This window comes from Ambystoma mexicanum, chromosome 7q, assembly GCF_040938575.1.
Source record: "Ambystoma mexicanum isolate Mex_15411 chromosome 7q, UKY_AmexF1_1, whole genome shotgun sequence".
In the NCBI taxonomy this organism is placed as follows: Eukaryota; Metazoa; Chordata; class Amphibia; order Caudata; family Ambystomatidae; genus Ambystoma; species Ambystoma mexicanum.
Window position 1 is genome coordinate 957,186,207 of NC_090941.1, and position 21,033 is coordinate 957,207,239.

The following is a 21,033-nucleotide window of genomic DNA, read 5'->3' on the forward strand; positions in this document are numbered from 1 at the left end:
TGTTGTTATCATGATTCTTGTTTGTGTTATTTTCTGTAGAAAATAAATGCCTACGGCCAATCATTTTTCCACAACAAATCTGTCTGTAAGTCATTGCATAGTATAGGAGGTAGGAAACAAGAGCAAGGAGAAGCCCACACTACACAGCTTATGCCCCAGGCCCCGGGCCGTGCAAAGTACGGCCCGATAGAGGGCCTGGGGGGTTAGGTGCGGGGTGGGGGCGAGATGGGGCGAAGAAACATGGGGAGGGGCAGCCAGTTGGTGCTACTGCCCCAGCGTTGCCAGGCAACAGCCCCCAACAACAGGCAAGGTGTGAGGGGAAACCTGCAGGGGGGCTGGGCAGGGCCCGGCCCCCAGGAGAATAACAAAGGACAGAGGGGGTATAAGTATGGCCAAAGGACAAGGGAGAAAAACAAACCAGGCAAGACGCTCACCTCGTACGGATAGGCGTCTTGGGACCTGGGCACAGGAGAAGGAAGCGTTTTGCCACCCAACCCACCTGCAAAACTTCAGGAAGAAGGAAACAAGCGGAGAGAGGAGCAGGAACGCCGAGTACTTTCTTCGGTACACGGTAGAAGAAAGTCGTAGGCGGCACGTGTCCAGGAACGGATGCCCGAGGGTAACCGAGACTGACCAAGGAGAAGGCTGGCATCGCTAACCCTGGACACAGTGTGCCCAAAAGCACAGACACATGTTGTTATCATGATTCTTGTTTGTGTTATTTTCTGTAGAAAATAAATGCCTACGGCCAATCATTTTTCCACAACAAATCTGTCTGTAAGTCATTGCATAGTATAGGAGGTAGGAAACAAGCGCAAGGAGAAGCCCACACTACACAGCCTATGCATTGTTCGTAAAGAGCGAGGTGGCACTAATCTGCAAGCCGCTGCCGTCTCTGGGCGCAGAGGTAGCAGAGCTCCCTCCCATATCCCTTCAGAGGTTTGGGCGTCTGTGCCATGAGCACACACAGAGAGCTGCAACCCCACAGGGAAAGAGGGTTAGGGTCACGTTGTTTCGGATAGGTAGGGGGACAAAAAATATCTGGGTAGAGAGTAAGGGAGAGGTTATGGATAGGCAGGGGGGGATAGGGAAGGATGCTCCACAACTCCGTCAGTCCAGTGTTTCGCACTGATCACTTCACACACCTTGGTTTCATTATTCCATATTGTGACATCAACATAACACCAGACCAAGTCCATGTAAAAACTGCTCCGGATAAACACATACACGTGCAGAGATATACAACATGCGTCCATGCAACACTTTGATCATGCACCTTAATGCCGATTAGTTTTGGTTAACAAGATGTATTTGCTCATTATTCCTTGCATGTCTTAGTGGCACACACACAAGACCAGTTAGTGTAACCTAAGGCACTTTGCTTGATAGTTCCAAAGTGCTGCCCTCGGTTGTGGCTTGGGTAGCTGGGGAACTGTGAACAGAGTCCTGGGATGCCCACTCCCCAGGGCCGTGTGATTCTGATCGCGAAAAAGAAAGACACAGTCAGGGTTACGTTCTATCACTTAAAAAAACAACATATAGCAGTAAACTGCCTCTGTGGCGGGGTGAAATGGGTGGTGTCTGACTCTTATCGGCACGGCGATACAGAAACACGCCTCATGGCAGCCCACCCACAAGTACCACCAGGGTCGGACTGGGGAATAAAATTGTCTCGGGCACCAACGAAAACGTGTCCCACAGTTGCAAATGTGAATTGATTCCTTTTGTGACGCTGTTTGAATAGAACACAAGGGGGTGGTTTTGATCAAATGTGATGCAAATTGTAGATTTTAAAGAATATTTATTCAGCAACACTGGTCCAAACTATTAGCCGCATAGTAAAGTAACTCATCAAACTAGCCCACATTGGCCCAAAAAAGTGCCCCACTTTGACCATAAAAAAACTGGCCCATACCAGCCTTTTTCGTTTTTGGTTCGGCCGTGGGCCTATTGCCCTATAAGCCAGTCCAAGCCTGAGTACCACCCCTAAAAGAGAGATTGGTTTGTTTGCTTCCCAAACAATGCGTGTCCACCCAACCAATGGTTCTCAGGGACTTATTTGTCTAGGGCGTGGGCCCAGAGTAGTTCAGGGAGGGCGTGGCTCTGCTTGTGAGCCCCTGTGGTCAGGGGCTCCATTGCTCTGTGACCATCCACCGAGAAGTCTCGAGTGTAAGTGACGTGCTTACGTTCTTGAAACGCTGGAGCGCCTGTGCTTCCAATACGGCCGACGTCCTGTAGTCCTTGCACACGACATGCCTGGGGATTGTAGCTCTTTGGGCTTTCTGTGTTCTTGTGGTTTTCTAGTGTATTGTGCCCCGTGAAGCCCAGAACATTAGCAGGGCCATCTTAAGCACTTTGGGGGCCCGGGGCATGGACACCTTTGGGGGCCCCCCTCCATCATGCCAAATGAATTAAGGTATCCAGAATATCTGGTTGTGCCCCCATCATTACGATCACAACACATAGCTTGGCATGTTACCTCGCAGCTAAAAAATAGCCAACGGTATTCCCTTTCAGTCCCCTTACTCTCTTCATTCTTGCTGTAATAAGAAAGATAAAGAAGTAGTATTTCAAGGTCAACATTAGCAGTCCACGACAAGGCTACTTGCATTCTAGCATAGGTACAGGCCATTTTTCATCATTAGCAGTAACGAGGAAGGTACACCAGTCATATTATACATGATTCAGGACACAGATCTTATGTAAAAGGCACACATAATCCAGAATATACAGACTCAGATTAGCTCCCTCACAGAATGCAAAAAGGCTCAAGCATGGATACAGAAGACCAATTAGAAGCAAGGAGAAAGATACACCTACCATAGAATAGGTAGTGGATGAAGATTAGAAACTACGAGGAAGGTACACGCATCTAGACAGATTGAGATTAGAAGAGGGACATGGTTTTCAAGTAGGGTTGCCTTTACAGAGCAAAGAAACAACTGGCTGTGGTGTGCAATATATCAATGCTCACTATTAGTATAGAGGAAGCAACACTATAGCCAGTTAAACCATGTGTGAAGCTGTTGTGAAGCTCATACCCTGAGAACAAAATCACTCAGAAGGCTGACAATTGGCACTGACAATTGTGACATATTAGGTAGTGCAAGATTAAATGAGATGCCCAGGATTACACAGTGGTTAAAAGGTGGAGCTGGGATTTGCACCCACTCTGAAATTTCTGCACTTTACCATTTGCTTTTCTAGTACATACCATGAACTAAAATAATCCCATTTTAGAGATCTGACTTAGATAGTAGACCAACCACATAACTTAAGATTTAAAAGAAAAATGTTATAGAAGCTCATTATGCAAAATGGGAATGATTCTAGCTTCATTGTCTGGATCATCAAGGGAAGTATATAGGTGCCAACAATCTATTTAATGTGATTCTAAAAGATTACACCTGGGTTTCTCTTTTGTATTTTAATGCTTTAAATTGGCCCAAAACACAGGCTTGTGAAATTGTTATTTTAAACATACACAAAAACCTTTCAGTTGTACAAAAAAGCAAACTGTTTTTTTTTAGTGCCAAATGAGTAGACCTTAAAATATGCTTGCCAGAGGCTTGCAATATCTGATCCACTCTCTTCTGTCTAGGACCTTTTCCACTGAAAGGACCTACATAAAAAGTAAGATCAGGTAATTAATGGGCTAAACAATACCCCCAACATGTGAAAAGGCAACCTTTTCAAGGAAGACAGTACAGTAATGTCAGTGAAATAAGTTGATTCGTCCAGGATCACGGTACCGTCTGCTGGGGAAGCCAGGATAGAAGCATGAACGCTTTGGTTCCACAGTCTTGAATTTGCATACTTAATCACTTCTCTGGCTAACACTTTATTGGGCCTCACTATAAGTGTACCAGTCCAGTAACAACGGTGCCGGTAGGCTTTCCGGCACCGTTGTTACCGGACCGGCACACTATGAGTCTGCGGGCGGTTGCTGTCCCGCCCGCCAGGGTCAGACATGGCGGGCAGAACAACACCCGCCCACAGACTTTTATGGAAGCACCAGCACTGTTGCACACTCAAATGGGAATGGGGATTTACATTTTCCGGCGCCTCACTTCACGGACCGCTGGGGCTGTAATGCCCTGGTGTTTCTGTTCTGTGAAGTCAGGCACCAGAAAAGTTTGCAAGTCTGGTGGCAACCTACCGGTTTTACTGGCACAGTTGCCGCCGGACTTGTAATGAGGCCCAGAGCCTTTATTTGAGGTAGCTGCCTAGGTTTTACAAGCCTCCATCTGCAGAAACCAATTTCTAAACCTTCACCATACTAATGCTATATTTATTATTATTTTTTTTATAGCAACCGCAGTTGGTACACTGCTGAAAATAGCACCCGTTGCACTACAAAACAAAGTACACATACCTGCAGATTTATCAACTTCAAACATAGGAAAGGCTAAATTGGCCTTGCTGGAATTCAATTCAGTATTATAATCTTGAATATGAACACAAATCTCTGCAACTAGTGCTTAACACACTGAGCTATCTTCTGAACAAACGCAGCACTCACATTCATCAGTATGCATTTCAACTTTGGCTATTGCACATGATCAATATTATTCGCATAGAACGGTGAGATTGCTACAGGAGTTGTAGTGAACACACAAACCATGTGTGTGACAGTGAACACAGAAAGCATTACAGGATGAATTGATCAGAGCAGAAAGTATTTGTTGCAACAGACAGGCATTAGGTTCAGAGCCTCAGCAACTCGCCATAAAATATTTTGATGTGTGCTATTTAAGTTTTGTAAACAATGGTCACTAACATCTTTAGATTAGACACCCTTGTGGGGGCCCCTCCAAGGTGGGGGCCCGGGGCAAGTGCCCCTTTTGCTCTCCCATAAAGACGTCACTGAACATTAGGTGTAGCAAGCACCTGGTATACAGGAGGCGTAGCCTCTCCTCTGGTGTTCCCTGCTCCCTGCCTTAATGCTGGCCACAACGTGTTCAGAGTGTTTAGCCGGCCCATGTCCACTGACAGGAGGTGGCAGAGATGTGAATGTGATCTGCCTGGTGGGTTGGGGTTATGAAAGTTCTTCTAAGGAACAATAGGACTATGCTGCAGGGTCTACAGCTGTGTTATGTTCTCATTTGTGTTCGTTATTGGAGCTAAGCATATTGTCACAATTGCGTTCATACTCACTGAAGAATCAGATCACTGGTTTTAATCTGAGCTGACTCTTTCAAAAAGGGGATGGCATTTTGGAAGACAATGGTATGTGTTTATTTTATGGAAAAAAAGGTACGAGAAAAAGTCAATTATGTAACTACTAAAATTGTAAACTTGCATTGCAGCCGGATATAAAGTTTACCCCATTAGAATGTTAATAGCCATTTCACATCCTGTTCAGAATAAATCTTAACTTAAACGTAAAGAGAAAATAGATTGTCAAACTGGGTCCACAGCTCGGGTGAGTAAAATGGTTGTTTTTTGCCACTCAATACAATGCTTTGTGGATCAGATCGACAGGCGCTTACAATTATTCATTTATTTATTTTACATTTGTTAATCGCACATGAAGGCGCTGTTACAACCAGTTTCACTCAATTATGAACAAGAGAGGGGATTAGATAAGCCAGAGTCAAGAGTAAGATACATAGGTATGCGAATGCCAGGTGTCTTAGGTGAAAAGCCATGTTTTCAATGCTTTTCTGAATGACCAGTAGGATTGGTCTACTCTTAGATGTGTTGGGAGAGAGTTCCATAGGTGAGTTGCCATCGATGGGAAGCTTGCAGCACCACTCTTTACCCATTTGGATTTGGGTTGGATAAGTCTTTGGGTGTATGCCCACCTAACAGGTGTGGAGGACTGGGCCTTTGAGAATCTTAGAGAGAGGTAGGGCAATCAGAATTGGACAAATATTTGTGAGTGATGGATGAAGTTTGAAAGATGATCCTTTCCTTGATCGGGAGGCAGTGAATGCTTCTTCTCGCCTCAGTTATGTGCTCTCTTTTTGGAATGTTAAGAGCCGCTACGAGATCATTGTTCTAGATCACTTGGAGTTTGTGGATGTTGTGCGTTGAAGTGCAAGCGAAAATGGCATTGCAGTAGTCTAACCTGCTCCAAAGATGGCTCTGGAAATGGTCAGACAGCTTTCTGGGGCTAGGAAAGGTCTTGCAGAATTAATTAGCTTTGTGGTGTAGGCAGCTGATGTGGCAATGAGTTGAACTGACGTGTCAGAGAGTGTGCAGTCGAGGAATATGCCTAGGGTCTTCACTGATACGGAGGCAGGAATCTGAAGCCCGTCAATGCTAAAGTTGGCATTTTGGAGATTCCGTTTTTTGATAACAGATGGAGGTCCAACCAACAGGATCTCCATCTTCTCATCATTTACACAGAGGCCATTAGCAACCATCCATGGTTAGATAGACAAGTAGATTGCATTGAGGGCTTGAGAGTTTTCAGTGTAGTTGCCGGTGAGGGGTAGAAGAATTTGCATATCATCAGCATAGATTGTGTAAGAGATGCCGATGGAGTCCAGGAGATCACACATGGGTTTGGTGAATATATTGTAAAGTGTGAGGGACACACAGGAACCTTGGGGAACACCACAAGAGATGGGGGAAGGAGGGGTACAGGCGTCATCTAAAAAGAATCTGATTGATGCATCTGCCAGAAAGGATGCTACCCATGACGTGGCTTCAGGTGAGAAATTAGCAGCCGATGTGAGGTGGGGACAGAGAATTCTGTGGTCCACCAGGTTAAAGGCAGCAGATAGATCTAGTAGGAGGAGAAGGGCCAGCTTGCCTTCATCCCTAAAAGTGTCAAATTGATTTTTTAGGTTTAACAAGGTAGATTCTGTTCCATGCCCAGGTCGGAAGCCAGACTGGCATAGTCCTTGGATGTGATTGATTTCCATGTAATGTTGTATTCGGGTATAGAATGAGCGCTTCCACACAGTCCTTGACAATCGGGGCTGGGCAGGTGTCCCCTTTACATCTGGACGGCTTGAGGTTTTTGAGGGTGGCGGCCACTTTCGTTTCCAAAACATGGTGGAACCGTAAAGTGTTTGGTTTGGGAGGAGAGAGGTGTGGTGGAGTGGATGAAGGAGGGGTTTTGATTAGTGATTGTTTAGTGAGGATTTTTTCCTGTAGGTTGGCAACTTTGTTGAGCAGGGCCTCTTGGATGTTTACACACCAGGTTTCGTCTTTGGTGATGCCTGGGGGTGGCAGTGCAGGGGCCTCCAATAGTGAAAAGCTCTTTGGTGTTAGAATTAGCATTGGCAATTCTGTTGTTGTAGGATGTAGCGTTGGCCTAAATTATGGATTTTTTGTAGGTGTTGGCAGAAGCTTTGAATAAAGATTTATGGACATCCGATAGGGACTTTTTCCAGGCTGTGAGGTGGGGACAGAGAATTCTGTGGTCCACCAGGTTAAAGGCAGCAGATAGATCTAGTAGGAGGAGAAGGGCCAGCTTGCCTTCATCCCTAAAAGTGTCAAATTGATTTTTTAGGTTTAACAAGGTAGATTCTGTTCCATGCCCAGGTCGGAAGCCAGACTGGCATAGTCCTTGGATGTGATTGATTTCCATGTAATGTTGTATTCGGGTATAGAATGAGCGCTTCCACACAGTCCTTGACAATCGGGGCTGGGCAGGTGTCCCCTTTACATCTGGACGGCTTGAGGTTTTTGAGGGTGGCGGCCACTTTCGTTTCCAAAACATGGTGGAACCGTAAAGTGTTTGGTTTGGGAGGAGAGAGGTGTGGTGGAGTGGATGAAGGAGGGGTTTTGATTAGTGATTGTTTAGTGAGGATTTTTTCCTGTAGGTTGGCAACTTTGTTGAGCAGGGCCTCTTGGATGTTTACACACCAGGTTTCGTCTTTGGTGATGCCTGGGGGTGGCAGTGCAGGGGCCTCCAATAGTGAAAAGCTCTTTGGTGTTAGAATTAGCATTGGCAATTCTGTTGTTGTAGGATGTAGCGTTGGCCTAAATTATGGATTTTTTGTAGGTGTTGGCAGAAGCTTTGAATAAAGATTTATGGACATCCGATAGGGACTTTTTCCAGGCTGTTTTGGCCTGTCATTTTTTGGCTCTCAGTTCTTTTAGGTCGTTACTGATCCACAAGTTGGTGTGGGTCAGTGTCTTAGCCTTCTGGAGTGCTAATGGGGTGACTGTGTCTACAGCCATTTCCATTTTCTTCAGATAGATATCAGCAAGCGCAGCTGGGTTGTTGGCCACGCGATACAAGTTGTCTGGTTGGAGCTTAGACAGTAGAGGTGTGATGCTGTCTTCGGTGATTTTGGGAGAGTTGTGCACCCAAGTGGGAGGCATAGGGAGGATGGCAGAGGCGTTGTCTATAGGCTGTAGGTTAGTAAATGTCATGACGTAGTGCTCGGCCCAAGGACACAGGTAGATAGCATTCATATCTACCTTGCCATTGAGGTTTGCAAGACAGTCCAGGGTGCAGCCTTTGGCATGCATGGGGGCACTGGCATGGTGGACGAACGCTGGGGGAATTTGTGAGCTGGTTAGGGAAGTGGCATTATGGTCTGTCAGGTCATTGAGGCCCAAGTTAAAGTCACCCATGAGGATGCTTTCGGAAGAGGGCATGTGATTGATGTTGAGAGTATGTAGGAGGTCGTTCTCAAAGTTACCTGTTGGTCGAAGGGGCCTGTAGAGGATATTGAGCAGGATCGAGCTGGTGTGGGAGGTGGTGAGTTTAGCAGATAGCAGGTCACAGTTCCTGTCGATTTTAGATGCAGATTTTCTGATTTTAAGTGAGTCTTTATAGATCAGAGTAACACCCACCCTCTGGTGTCCTCTCTATCTGACCTAAGGATGGTGAACCGTTGGGGATGGCTAGGGACAAGGCAGGGCCAGAAGCTGCATGTAGCCATGAATCTGTGCTGGCTAGGTAGTCTACATCAAGTGAGGTCATGAGGTCATGGATGACTGCTGCATGGGCAGGGATGATCCTGGTGTTAATCACCCTTGGTGTAGATGCCCTCTTGGATCTTAGATGCTGCCTTAGGCTGATAGGTAACATAGATGAGGGGTGGTCTGTGAACATTGTAGGTTTTTATCCAGAGGCGGGTATTGATGCTTATGCTGTTTGTGATGAGCAGGATCTTTGTGGAGTTGCAGTTGGCTAACCTCGAATTTCTAACGTTGTGATTCTATTTTGTGTTTTATGTTGCACAACCCATGGACACTGAGATCAAAATGATAGACCAACTAATGACAAAGTATTCATTGTCCTCATGAATTAAACATACCTTACATTTGCAAAAAATGGTTGACAATTAGTGGACAATTTGACACTCATTGTTTAAGACTTTCCCTAATAATATCATTTTAATAGATTAAGGCTTTGGTCTTTGTCATGAGGCAACCCATGGAGCAACCTCCCTGATGCCGGAAAATTCTGTAAGCCACAGGGACCTGAGACGGGCAGGCTGTCGCAACCACAACCAAAGAGGACCTGCCAGGGAGCCAGAGCCAACCGATGAACCCCAAAGAAAATAGCATAAAATGGCCCAATGTGGGAGGAGGACCCCCAGCTGCTGAAGGAACCCGCATCTACCCCCTCTCCAACACAGATATCTCAGAGACCACCCACCCCACAGTAAATTTAGATGAGCGACCCTGCAGGAAGGACCACCATGGGACATGTGTAAACTCGCATCTCGCTCAGAATCGAAGGATGCCTGCCAGTTCCCCTCATGGTGGTAAATTAATAACAATGCTACAGGGAAGAGTCCGGGCAATGGACCAGTTAATGAACAAGCATCCCTACCTGGCACCCCAATGCTGATGAAGATCGCTCGCCACAGCTAACAACAAAGGGAATAACCTGTGGAGGGACCAAACCCGGGGAGAGGGCCAGAACACGGAACACTAATCACAGCCCACAGTTGGTACTAGGCTGGGATTTAGGGGATGGTGAAAGTGTACCAGGCTTGATCATTTCAGGAGCAATCTGTGGATGAGGAGGAATCAGAGGCCTACTGAAGAACCAGAAGCCAGGTTAACCCCTGAGGGAACCCAGCACCAAAGGTAGCATCTGTACACACTCCATCGCTGGAAGAAGGGAGCACCGTCAGAACACTTCTCTATATCTCTGTCATCATCAAAATATAATAGCAGTGAAGCAGGGCTGAAGTGTCCTGCACATTGCGTGATCTACAACTGGTCTATGCCGATTGTTGGGTACAGAATACAAATGAGGAGTGTCCCACAGAATGTATAATGCTAATATCTGTCATCATTTATTTAATTACAATTGCTTGAAAGTGCTTTGCATTGGATTTCATGAGCTACATACTCTCTTCTTGGGTTGATTTGTAAGGAATCCTATGGTGATTAAAACTGAAGTTTGTTTTATGAAGATGTTTGAGTGGCTATTACCTGTCACTTAAAATTTCATTGCTAGCTTTCTGGGGAAAAAATGGAGAGGAATTTGAGTGGGAATAATGTATAATTATTATGCTTGATGTTTATGTCCGTTGCATAAGTTATTCAGTTTAGGAAGGTTATATATTTTTTATGATCTAAAAATATAATACCAAAAGTTTTGGGAGTATGTGGGGGGAATCGTCTTCCTCATTCTTGAGCTGTAGATTCAGGAAGGATAGGACTTTTATCACTATATGCAATGAATGGTGGCAAGTCATTTATTTACCTAGTATTTTGTAGAGTGCACTGCGCACATAGATCTGCCTCACAGTCCTAACCCGGGATGGGGATAAAGGACAAAGGATAGGTGGATCGGGGGAGTGGGAGGGAAGGATGGACAGGGTAGTGGCACCCCATTCAATGCAAGTCTGTCTGCTGCAGTACTGTAGGTCGGACAGACAAGGCCTTAGTGAGCGAAGACATTTCCTAGCTAGTCCGTGCTTTCGCATCTTTGTGTGTTTGTGTCCTGCATTGCTTTTGTTCGGAGTATAATGTCCCACTTCAGAGAACACTCATAATTCAGTAAGTTGTGTGGTTTACACGTTATGCATTTTAAATGGAGTTACATTCGGACGTGATAGCTTTTTTGGCAACTCGCTAAGCGGCCAGGGAGTCCATTGTTAATAAATGCATGGACTTAAATACGAGTAAGAGTAGAAACGAGACGGGGGCAGCATTAATGGCAGACAAGCCTAGCAATATACTAATGTGGTTGGGCAGACAATGCAGTGTTTAAGGGGTAAATTGCATTCATTTGAAAGCACAGTTGGCTTTGCCTAATCAAACATATACTGAGGTTCAAGCTAACTTACAAGGCCAGCTGTTAAAGCAGAAGATAGTGCCACTGCAAACTATTTTATGCCTGAATTCCCCAATGATAAGAATAACAATATATCGGGAAACATACATATAGAGGAATGAGATGGATTAATCATGGAACCCATACCCGAAAATAGACAAATTATGAAAATAGCTTTACTTAATGCTCGTTCATTGAGGAAATACACCATTGACATTCATGGTTATATCCTTCACAAGGATATTGATCTTATGGCAATAACAGAACATGGCTTAAGGATTAGAGTGGACCTATCATTGATCTGGCCACCCCTAAGGGTTATACATTTTCTGGTCAGAATAGAGATTAAGGAAACATCAGGGTGGAGGGATCACATTTATAGCCAAAGAAGAACTGTTTGTTTAGATCACCCATGGATTGTGATAGTTACGAGATCCTGCATTTATAAACGCTTCCTCTTTTATGAATTGCACCAACATTGCAGTGGTGTATCGCCCACCAAATGATATGCCTGATTTCAATGAGGAACCTTTAAACAAACCAAATTGCTCCACTTTATTGATTGGTGATTTTAATAGGTGGAGGGGAAACGCTGTAGATAAGGAAGCTCTGTTGCTGGAGCAATCCCTAAAAAAATATTGAGGTAGTTATCCATAATAGTGAACAAACACATATTAAGGGTAATACCCTTGATTGGGTTACCCTTGCAGGTTAGCACCTTCTGTCTGGTCCGACCACTTCTTTGGTAATTTCCAGATCTCAGTGCCAGGGAAACAGGCTCTGAGAAGTAATGTGCCTAAGAAAATGATTAGTAGAAATGTAAATAAAGTAAGGCAGGAAGATTTAGACAAATGAATACACAATCTTATGGAATGTACTACGGATGCAGATCCACCGCCTTTTTTGGCTGCAGGGCATGATAGAGACCTAGAGGAAATATTAGAGAAAATAGCACCCATGAAGATCATGTTTGTTAGGGGTCGATTGAATCATCATAATTGATTCTCTCCTGAGCTAATTAAGCGTCAAAAAGAGAAAAGGAAGGCAGAACGTAACTGGTGTAAGAATAAAACAAAGGGAAATGGAGTGATCTGGAAAAGTGTTGAAAAACTGCATAAAGCAGGTATATAAGAAGCAAAGAAAAGCCTTTCCAATTAAGAAGTTGAACTTTCTGGAAATAAAAAAAAATCATTTTGAGTTTTTGAAAAATATGGAGAAGCCACATTGGAAATCAGATCCATTCTCTCCTTCTAATGGGGACTTTATAAAAATCCAGCAAGTTTTTGAAGACAAGACACATGCCTTCGATTTTGTTCCAGTTGTACTACCAGATATTGCCATGACAATGAGAGTAGAGGATTGCACGTTATTTCGTTTTTCTTCATCTCTGTTACCGATATGGGAAAGATATTAAGGAAAATGCACAGCACATCCTGTCCTGATGATACAATGCTACTAAAATTATTTTGAATAATATTAGTTCCGTTGCACCATTTCCGATGCACTTCACCAATGCTACTTATCTCCATAAAACAATCCCAGATGCTGTTAAGAATGGAGGGGTCACACTCTTGTTAAGAAATGTGAGACAGGATCCAAAGGACACTGAAATCTCAGGCCTATTACAAATGCCCCTTTTCTTTTAAACATTGTAGATATGGTAGCCATGATACAGTTTCAAGAGTACCTTGTTTGTGCTAATATTTTACACTTCAGACAGTCAGGTTTTAGATCCAATTATGGTACATAAGTGCAATATTGGATCTACAAACACAGATGTTAGATTCTATAGAGGAGCAGCTCCCCCTTCTCTTGTGGTAGACAGGAAAATATGGTATTTAGGGCCTATACCCCTCCCTCCTGTTCAACATTATAAAAATCAGGAGTATTGTCTATTTAGGTAGTCAAGCTACCCTTATTCAAGCAAAAGTACATTGGAAGTAGGTAACACTGGACACACATATTTAGAGAAACACAGGACATACACGTATGCTTACATTATGCACAAACATTAACATAGAATATAGATTTCTGGTGTAAAATATAGGTTAGTAAGAGCCATTGCATCATAGATGGCTCTAGGCCTCAGAATCGTATACGTGTTTACAAGAGCAGACACAGAAATGTAGTGCTGTGTGCAGAAAAGGAAGTATGTTGGGCAGAAAGCCATGGTACCATGATATGGCAAAAATCAAATAACAAAGCTGTGTGGAACTCAGACAGATAGTCACTCAGTCAAGGTTGACTGGGAGCAGCTGAAAACATTTGTACAGTAGAATATGGGATTTTCAGTGGCGTGACTCATAAAACGAAACTGGCTTACAGTCCGAAAAGATAAGCTAAGGTGAGGTAACCAATAGAAAACCAACTAGCTTATCTATGTATTTCACAGAGTGTGCTAAGAAGTCTGTAGCAAATGTGTAATTTCTAGAAAACTGTTTTGATCAGTTTGAAAGGTTGCAACACAGGCCTTGTGATTTCAGAAAAATGGAAAGCCCCTAGTCATCATGAATTTGCATAGGAAGTCATGTGTTTCAGGAAGTGTTTATGTCCAATGGGACACAAGTGACGTTTGACCAATTAGAACATGTTAACATCTAAGGTTCAGATTAGCATAAAAATATTGTGCAATACTGTATTTTCAATAAAAGTGTGTTTAAAATGGGCAGACTTTCAGTCCTTGCCTAGCCAACTGAACAACAATGGCTTGTGTTAACGGCTCCCAGCTGGCTGAGAATAAAACATTTGCTGTTTGCACAATTCCGTCTCTGAAGGGGATTTTGTTGAATCATGACTAAACCAGGACCTCCCTTATCATATCATAGATAGAAGCAATACAGGGCTGCTGATGTTGCTTGATTTATCGGAAGCTTTCAACCTTCTTGACCATAGAAAGCTTCTGGGCACATTGTCCACTATAGGTCAGTGTTCGAAGGAGGTTAATGGGTCCAATGAGTCATTCCTTTCCAATAGTAAGTCAAGAGTATGTTGGGGTCAAGCTTCATCCACTTATAGAACATCCACATCTGGAGTTCCTCAAGGCGCATGTATGTCCCCGGCTCTCTTTAATGTTTACATATGACCTCTGTGTAACATCCTTGATAAGTCAGGGGCAAGGTTTACAAATTATGCCGATGATACGCAGCTATTGATAGAACTAAGCACTAATCATACTAAGGATACTGAAAAAATCCAAGGCATTTATAAAATGGTGAAGAACTAGATGACAGCAACTGGCTTTGACTGAATAGCACCAAGACAGAGATTTTGATATTCGGGTCCCCACAAGCCAGAGCAAAAATTAACCACGGTTTCCTGAATTTCACTGTAGATGGCCACTGTATTGAAGTACAGGATAAAGTTAAAACACTCGGTGTGGTTTTGGATTCCTTTGCTTGGCACAGATACTCAAGTGGATAGTGTAGTAAAAAAGTCCCTGTACCATCTTAGATTATTGAGATTAGTGATACTATAAATTACTAATAAGAATTGTGAAATTTTGGTGCAGGGAACTGCCTAGATTAGATTACTGCCATGTGCTCTTGGGTGAAGCTAATAAGAGTTGCATAGATACACTTCAAATACTACAAAATGATGCTGTGCACATTGTTTAGTACGTATCTAGGAGAGAACCCATTACCACAGCTAGGAAGGAACTTCACTGGTTACCAGTTGCATCCAGGATTCTTTTCAAGGTAATTATTTTGACACATTAATGTTTATTTGGATCTGCACCTTTATATCTAAAAGAAAGCCTTATTTTCCAACCACAGAGGCGAGTCATTAGATCTAATGATAAATGTTGGCTTCTATGCCCTAATGCAAAGAGAAGAAGGGTGAATGGACATTCCCTTCCAGGACAGGTTGGTATTGCCTGGCATGGGTTCCCTGTTGATTTGAGGAAGGAGACAAATCACCTTACCTTCCGCAAATGGTTGAAGACAATATTATTTAATTGAGACTGTTTTCACCTATGATACGATTCTGACTGCCTATGACATGTCTTGTTGTCTTCATTAACCATTGTATGTTTTATTAATCTGCGCCCTGATGCCTGTGGGATGCGGCACATTAGAATTAGATAAATAAATAAATAAATACATGTCTGCTAGGAATAATTTAGTAATTTTGGTTGGTTTTAATCTAGGCTGATGGTCACTGAAAAGCAGGCCAGACTCACTATAGGGATAGAGTTGGATGGCAGGGTTTGGCTAAATGAGGAGGTGGACAAATGTTCAATAGTTCATCATTGACAAAAAATCTGCATTGCTTATCTTGAGAAGGAAGATTATAGCACCAATGTTTGACTACATTTCAATGTCATTAGCATGATAACATTTTTCAGCAATAAAATGCATAGTCTACTGAAGGCTGATGCTGGTGTTGCAATCTATACTTCAGAAGAATTGGTTGGTCAGGGGAGCCTGTGCGCGGGTGTGGAATTCATCTTTCTTACTATTTGCTTCACTGATAGTTCTGCAGAATGTTCAAACATAGCAAGGTAGACCTCCAGCTGTGCAGAAGGTGTGCACAAGGTGAAGGTGCAATGTTTCACTTGTTTCGGTTAGGCAGACATCACAATTTTTGCCTGCATAATTCATTTAGTGATTAAATCTTCCCACAAGCTCTCGTTACAGCTAGAAATAATCACACACTTGTATTTACATGATGCAGTTGATAAAGATATCGTGTCTTCATGGACTTAGAGGCAGCATAAGCACATTTGCCAGGTTTTTTTACTTGCAAAAGTACTTTTAGCAAAAACAATATCATTATCACTGGCTAAAGTAACGTTATTGCAAAAAACCAGACCGCCACATTTATAGAAGTTTATTTACACTTAGAACCCATGTACACCTCCAACACATGCAAATCTAAGATCAGCCTAGCTACCCCTGTTCCCAATCCTTTCTGTTGACTGTCTCTGAGATTGTTCTGCTTTTTCAATGCAATTGCCAGAGGAGCACTAGATTTAGTGAGGTGGAAGTGTGTCTTGACTCGTATGCTCTGTGGCATGGTGTATGTCCAGAAAGACAGAGTGGGATGGGAGGAATACACTGTTGAAATTGTAAAGGTCATGTGGCAGAAGATTTAAAGGATGTTCAGGTGAAATGGTGTAAAACGCACCCCAAAACAAGTCTGTCATCTCTGGGATGGTGTGCTGCACCTTGTGCCAGAGATACTTGTGAGCCTGAGCATGCAGGTCTGCAACAGTAGCACAAATCAGCAGAGAAAGTGAATAGGTAGAGATCTGTGTATCATTTAACTTAATCCTGAAAACAAATCATGAAAGTCTACATTACAAATGCCAAACTATACTCTGTGCTATATATTATACTGTACTATGCTATACTACACTATTCAAACTGCAAACTATAAAGTAAATTAGATACTATATACTATACTACAGCAATAATACCCTGCTCTAGTGTCTTCACTGGGTGGTAACAGCCCGGGGGTACAAGATATAACTTTGGGCCCCGGTACTGTGACCACCCAGTGAAGTCCCCAGAATGGGGGCTAATAGCTATTAGCACTCTGAGGCTAACTCATAGCAATTTCTTTTATGCGAATTGAAGAGTTGTGATGACTGTTGCCATGACTGTCACATTGACCCATGGATTCATACAACTGGCTACACTGGCTACCATTAAAACAGCAAATCAAGTTCAAATCAATGTGCATAATGCATAGAGCAATCCACGGTAGAGGCGCAGAGTTCCTTAGAGCAAAATTAATCATACACCGACCAACAAGGCCACTTAGATCGGCATCGACATCCGTTTGGAACCAAAACCTTACAACAAAAGAACATTTGGAGGATCATCCTTTTCCCACCTCCCTCCAAATACCTGGAACAATCTACCAAAGAACATACATTACGCAAGAGATCACCTCCTATTCAGAAAACTCCTCAAATCTTGGCTCTTTACCCCATAACTAGGAAGAATGCCTGGTGGGCACTTACACAGCTAAACAAAGCTGAGCGAGGATGCCGATCCCCTGTCTCCTTAAGCTACCGCCAATCCACTCAAGTAATGGAAGACCAATGCATGTCATATCATAGCAATTTAAAGATAGAAAACTAGAATCATATCAAAGAACTATCATGGACAGATCAGGATGGAAGTGGAAGAATTATATGTCAAAATATATTGGCTTACAAAGTAAACACCGGCAATTGGAAGATAGAAAACTAGAATCATACCAAAGGACGAGCAGGGAGGGATCAGGATGGAAGGGGAAGGATGATATGTCAATAATATTGTGGCTTGCAAAGTAAACACAGACAGCAATGGATCACTGACAAGGAATAGACAGAAAGGGAACCGTGGACTGTAAATAACCCACTAACCCAATTGCTCAAACCTCTGCATACGTATCTTACCCAAAAATGAATAATAACTTGGCCTGCAAAGTAAACTCAGGCAACTGAAAGATAGAGAGCTAGAATCATACCACAAAACGAGCAGGCAGAGTTCACGATGGAAGTGGAAGGATGATATGTCAATAATATCTTGACCTGCAAAGCAAACACAAGCAGTAATGCATCACCGACAAGGAATAGACAGGAAGGGAATCAGGGTTTGTAACCCAAAAGTTCAAACTTCTGCATACTTATCTCACCCAAAAATAAGCCCAACCACCCTCTCGCACAGCAAACGGCACACACTTCACCATATCGCAACAACAAACAATCAACACATAAGCCACACCAACAGCACACAAGGTCTCACATAGATCCAGTATTCACACCCAAGCTGGGCGCACAGTGAAAACCAAACTGAGGCTGCCTACAGGACATTACCCTCTCACTTTCCTACTCCCTCTCCTCCCGACTAACCCCCCACCACCTTCTTGTTTGCAGATCCGCCTGAGCGCCTGGGGACCTATTCCGTTGGTGAAGGTGTGTGGTACAAATACCTTTAGCATTAACATTAACAAATGTACCCTGCCCAAACATGGCCACCAAGGAGATGGAGGGCAGGGCTCAGTGTGGAGCCCCTCTTCCATATCTATTGCAGCCACAAAGTGGGTGAAGTGCAGCGTGGCACGGAAGTGCAGCATGCGGTAAGTGGGGATTGCGGACTGGATTCAGCCAGGGTTTTGAGCAACCTGAATGGTTGATGCACTCACATAGGATGCTACTATACTATACTATTCTATAATATACTAGACTATATTATTCTATACTAAACTATACTATACTATACTATACTATATTATACTATACTATACTATACTATACTATACTATACTATACATTCTCCCAAACCTTCTTCTACTTAATCCCAGACCTTCTTCTGCATCATCCCAGTCCTCCTTCATCCAAGTCCATATTCCTCTCCTTCCTCCTCCTCCCTGTCTTCCTCCATTACCTCATTCCTTCACTGTCCCATTCATCCTAATCCATCACACTCTCCTTCATCACAGTCCTTCTTCTCCTCCATCCAGTCCTTCTTCTCTTTATTGCCAGGTCTCCAGCTTCTTCATACCAGTCTTTATCCTTCATCTCAGTTCTTCTCCTTCTTCATCCCAGTCCTTTTCCTTCATCATGCCAGTCCTTCCCTCTCTGCTTCTTCCCACTCCTTCTCTTTCTCCTTCATCACAGTCCTTCTCTTTTATCCCAGTCTTCTCCTTCACCCCTGTCCTTCTTCTCCTACATCCTAATCGTGCTTTTTCTTCATTCCTTTACCTTCATACCTGTGCTTCTCCTTCATTGTAATCCTTTTCCTTCACCCCTGTCCTTCTGGTCTGTCCCAGCATTTCTCTTTTGCCCCAGTGCTTCTCCTTCTTCTCATACAAGTCTTACTTCTCCTTGAAGGATGTTCCTCTCCTTCACCATCATCCTAGTCTTTCTCCTTCATTCCAGCCTTTATTAATTTTCTTTATGCCTCTCTATCTCCTTCTTTTTCATCCCCCACCTTCTCCTTTATCCCAGTGCTTTGCCTTCTCAATATTCCCAGTCTTTCTCCTTCTTCATGTTACCTGTCCTTCTATTTCTCCATTGTCCCACTCCTTCTCGTTCATCTCAGTTCTGTTCTATCTCCATCATCCCAGTCCTTCTCCTTTATTACCGTCCTTCCTCTTCCTCCCAGCAGATCTCCACCTTCATTTCTGTTTTACCACCTGTTCTTTTTTTCTTTCATCATGGTCCAAAGTCTTCTTTATCTCAGTCCTTCTTCTTCTCCTTTATCCAATTATTTCACAGTGCCCATGGTCCTAACCCTTACCCTACCTCCTAGACCTGCTCACTGATTCTATTCCTTCACTTTTGTCCTAGACCTTCACCCTGATGCCAGTCTGTCATATTAGTACTTCCCATTAGCACCAATACTTCTTCCGAGTACTATTCTTTCTCCTTAATCTTAGACCTAGTCTTTGTCCTACATTCTAAAAGTAATTCTTGGTCCAAGTCCTTTTTCCCAATGTTTTTTGCGAGTATGTCCGCTTCATCCTTGTCTTTCTTATTTATCCTACTCATAATCAGTCTCTAAGAAATAGTCTCTCATCCAGTCTCTCACTCATCCCCATCTTTATACCTTAATTCAACTTTTCTTATTTTTCCCTACCATATGTCTCTCTCTGTCTCCAATTCTCATTCTTTCCGTCTTGCTTGCTTGTTTACTTTTTATTTTTTTGTTTGGTTGGCTGGTAAAATCAGCCTTTCAAATACAAAACACATACAAGTACATACACATAATTAAATACATCTACAATTTTCATATACACATTAATTTAAAGTAACATAATTATTACATGAGGTGCAAAACATACTTATTTCATGATGAAGTTTGCTTCAAATGTTATCTTCAGTAAGTGCCAATCACTTAATGATTAAAACATGTTTATCTCAGGTGCCATACAATCGTCTATCAAAATTATTATTCCAATTACTGCTTGGATCCAACGTTGACCATTGACAAGATGGTATCTAAATATTGAATTACTGCGATCCTAATTGCCAATTTTCTACTAGTGAAGATCCTATACCATATTTCCTCTTCAGTCATGGGAGTGTACAGACATAGCAATTGGCTGAGATAGATTTTTCTCGTCAATATTGGAGCTGGGCAGATGACTACCAGATGTTGTAGTGTTTCTTGACAGTTTGTGTCCAGATAAAAACAACAGTGGTTTAGTTCTTTTGAAAGGGACCCCCTTCTTAACAATATTTCTGCTGTCAGTAGAAGACTGAGGCTGAATCGCAAGTACCGTTATCTAATATAGGGTGATGGAAACCTTAGCAAATAATCTGACATTACCCAGAGTTTTTTGGACCCAAACAGTTGTTCATTAAAGTCTTTGTAAGTACAGCATTTGGCTCTATTACAAATGCAATCAAGTTGATATAGTTTCAATTTTGCTCGATCTGGATTTGTTAATAGAATTTCTATGGATATGCACACATCGGATAGCGCATCCAATACATAGCTTCTCCATTTATGTGGGAAGATGTGCGCCGAATTCACAAGATAGTACGCAACTGTGCTTAGGATGTTATTGTTCGCAAGGCCTAATAGGCACTCTCGAAATAGATTATACATTTTCCATATTAATTGTGCAGACAGTGAAACTAAGCCCAATTCAAAGCGAATTATAGGGAGTGGAGTGCATTTTGGTAACTTTAGCACAGATTTCCAGAACCAAGCTTCATACAGGTCCCAGATGTTATGCTTCATTGGAAATTTGGTTTTGACTCCATACAATATAATGGGCACCACTTTAGCTTGGTAAAACATCATTATATGTTTGTACAAAAATTTACCGTATTTGAACACCAAAATATTGGCCTGTGATTTCAGAGTTTGCAATTTAAGATT